Source organism: Camelina sativa, chromosome 2 (assembly GCF_000633955.1).
Source record: "Camelina sativa cultivar DH55 chromosome 2, Cs, whole genome shotgun sequence".
NCBI classification, from domain to species: Eukaryota; Viridiplantae; Streptophyta; class Magnoliopsida; order Brassicales; family Brassicaceae; genus Camelina; species Camelina sativa.
Genome location: NC_025686.1, coordinates 16,166,893 through 16,170,962, shown reverse-complemented (window position 1 = coordinate 16,170,962; position 4,070 = coordinate 16,166,893).

Genomic DNA, 4,070 nt, shown 5'->3' with positions numbered 1-4,070 from the left:
CTTTCTTGATGGAGAGTGGCGAGTGAACTCCCGGGTGTGTGACTTCTTCATCCGGTTCAATACTCCCCCTCAAGCTTAAGTGTAGAGAGATCGGAGGTTAAGCTTGAAGCTTCATGAGCCTTCTTTGAACTTCAACATTCTCATTGGATCTTCCTCTCTAATACTCCCCCTCAAGCTTGGGCGGTGGGGACCAAAGACCAAGCTTGCAACACACAAAGAACTACCTCATTAAAAACCTTAGCAAAGAAAACCACTTGGGATAAAACTTTGCCAAGGGAAAAAGAGTATAGCCTTCATGGTTGAATGATGTAGCTATGGCCATAGTTTGAATGTGGGATAGCTTTGGCTTCTTGCTTTGAGTTCTTCCCATTGCTTCTCTTCTTCTCATCTAGCTTCCAAATTGCCATCTTTTCTTTAACACCTTCAGCAAAACATGTAAAGAAGATCTTAAGTATGTTTATCATAAAAATAACATTAAGCATAGATTGAGACTTGTGAGAACAACCTAAAAATGAACTAGCTTTTACTAAGTCTAAATTCATTTAAACACATGACTAAAACTCAGATTTCAAACATGCAAATTTAATTTTAAATCATGCTAAATCCGGTTTAATATTCATTTTATAAACTCATAATTCAACAAGATAAATTTGAGATTTTAATCATGAATTTAATTTCTAAAGTCAAAATTTAAACATGACAAATTAAACATTAATAATCTAATTTTAATACAAGACAATTCTCTAAAACCACAACCTTAAAAATGTTCTCTAAATTCAGATTCTAAGCATGACAAGAGTTAATGAATTAAATATATTGAAAGAGTTAATGGTTTAGAGATAGCATTTGATCTTCTTTGTTGAAATATGTTGGTTGAGACAATCTTTCCACCACCACTTGAGTTTCTGCCCCATGGGTCTCCTCTTTATGGTTAAATGACTTCTTGATCCCAATCTACACTCCTTTTAAGCCTGATTGCTTCAAACTGCTTCTAAAGCTCCATGAGGGCTGTTGACACATTTCTCTCCCTCAAGATTGTCTTGAATAAAGAATGAGAACCAATCTTGAAGCTTTGTTCACACCCTTCTTGTCACATATGAACCAAACTTTTTGATTTCCTCTTCACATAAGCACCAAACGTTTTGGAGTTTCTTTGTAGTATCTTTAGAGCTTCTTCTTAGCTCCATACACTTCATAAAAAATTGGCTCCATCCTCTAAGTGTTTCCATTCCTTTTAGTCCTTCATGACTTGATTTCTCTTCTCATGGATCTCTTTGCTTTATCTTGTGTTTCTCATTAGAGTGTTCTGTAACATCCGCGAACCAATTTTTGGGTATTGGGAAGGGGTGTCGATCGACACCAAGAGGAGTGTCGATCAACACCATCAATGTGTGGTTCAACCAGGTTGATTTTAACTGTCGTTTTGGTTTGCTTTGGCTTAGTTGGGAATCCCTAACCGGTGTATATAAGGGAAAACTTGACCTAGGTCGTGGAAAAGGGTTGTTATGGCCGTTATAAAGAGAAAAGAGAGAAGAGAGAGTGTTCTTGAGGGGTTTTGGAGATTCTAAGCTGTTTTGGTGAGATCTGTTCCTGTGGAGTGGAGATATTGTGCTGGGAACAAAGGAGAAGGCTTATAAGGGTTGGATTCGTCGTTGTTGAGTCAAAATCTTCCTGCAAAAGAGGTGAGTGCGTGACCATGAGCTTATCTGAGCGATTGGGTTGTATGACTTGTTTTGGGTGATGATATGTAGGTGTGGTGAATGTGTTATTGCGTGACATGTTCAATGAATGGTTTGTTATGTTTTATTTGTGGTTGTACTCTTGATTTGCTTGTGTGTATAGCTTGTAGATGGGAGGATTACCTCACTGGGTATTTCTAGTAATACTCAGGCATCTCATTGTGTTTGTAGTGCAGGTAATGAATGTGTAGCGTGGAATCATGGTGATGATGAGGAGGATGATCTAGGGTCTCAGTTGTTGTGTTGTGTTATTTGTTATTGGAAGCTTGTTAGAAGCAAGTTAGGATGATGATTTTAATTGGTTATAATTGATATGGTATTTATGTTAAATTGGAGTTGGTTTGGTTTGTCTTCCGCTGTGCATGTTGATTTGTTGTTGGTTTATGGTTTGGGTTGTCATTAAATATTATGGGGTATTTAATTATATTATTATTATTATTGTTATAAAAAAAACGGGTCGGGTTGTTTCATGTTCACACATGTCTCCTCTCCTTTAAACCTTCATCATGAGATTGAAAGAAAAATTTTAAAAGTACATGTTGTGGGATTTTAAGAAAACACTTAACAAAACTTGAGAAACCAAATGAAGAATTAAGATAACTAAGGTAATGAAAAAAATACTATATTTATTTTAAAAATAATATTAAAAACGAATTTAAAATATTTTTAGATATATATAGAATTAAATAAATTCAAACTTGAAATTCAAATTTTAAAAAAAATTTGAAATAAGATGAATTTAAATAAATTGAAAGATAGAGTTTAGAGGGTAGCCTTTTAAAGTAGAGATATGGTTTGAATCATCTTTGGGACCACTCTCTTGACTTGGTCATGGCTTGGGCCATGTCTTGAGCCTTGAAACCTTTTGCCTAGAAAATCTCAACTAGTGCACATTCAATCAGCTCTTAACAACTTTGACATTACCACACATGCTTTGGAGCTGATTCATCACCTTCCACCAGATTGATGGCCATTGGTTCTAACTTCTAAGCATTGTGATGCGCCGGAATGATATATGCCCACTGATTCGGGCGTAACTATTGAACGGTTTCTCGGATTGATATGATTTCACTTCCACTGGAAAGAAGACTCTATGGTCTATAACTTTTGTGAAGAACGCGGAAGCTGAATCGCAATGAAAGGCTTTCGTATGAGTCGATCTTTGAGACGTTTTGGCAGAGATTTTGCTTGTTGCCGAGAATAGAGTAACCAGAACTTGTACCTTAGTAACCGAAAGTGTTTGTAACCAGAACGAGAGTTTAGTAACCAGAATGAGAGTTTTAGTAACCAAGAGTGAAAGATTTTAGTAACCAAGAGTGTATGAGTGTTTGAGTGTTTAGTGTTTAGTAAATAGAATGAGCAAAGGAATTGAAGCAGCTCTCCTTTAAGGACTGGCTTCAAGACGCCATAAACCTCCAACAAGTAGATTCACAGTTCTCCCTTGTGGATTTCATGGCTACTCCAAACTGAAACTTCAAACTGCCTTGATAACCTCCATATAGATCTACACCAATGACTTCAAGAACAGCTTCAAAACGCCATCTTTTTGGCTTCTTTTGCAGAATTGAATACTAGCAGCTCAGATCTTGAGCCTGCTCTGATACCATGTTGAAATTTAGAGAGTTAGTTGCAAGATACATTTTACTCCAATATAAATTCACAAGAACACTTAAATCAAAATTTGTGTGTTCATGTGTAAAGCCTTTAAGATTGTAACATCCGTGTTCCGGGATTATATTTTGGGCTGTGTTGATTAAACCAAATGAGTGGATTTTAATTAATTTTGGTTTAATTATTGGTTTAATTATCGGTTTAATTAAATCCTGGTTTAACCTAATTAAACCAAAGACCCCTAATTTTCTCCTCTTATTGTCGACGCCTACTCTCCTTTTGTGCTACTGTCGACATTGTAATCAGAAAAAGAGAGAGAGCCTTGGTAGAGTTGGTTTGAAAGAGAAAGAGAAAGAGAAAGAGATCAACAAAGCTTTATCTTAGTGAGCAGGAGAAGGGAGCAAAATCGTTAGGGTTTAGGAGGAAACAGTTTCGACATATCAAATCATTCTCAAAGGTAATGAAATTTGGTAGGTTTATTCCCAAGTCTTTCATCGGCATTCGCCTTTTTACAGAAGTAGTTTGGATTTAAACTCGATGAGTTATTGGCAGTTTCGTGAGACACGTTTTCTCAGACGCGAGTTGGAACCATCAGGGATTGTAACTGAGATCGTGCGTCTGGTTCCTGATCGGCACGAGATTTTGTGGGAAGCTTCGTGACGTCTAGGGCTAGCTGTTCACCGGAGGGATTTAATAGTTAACGGTTGGTTTTTATTTTAG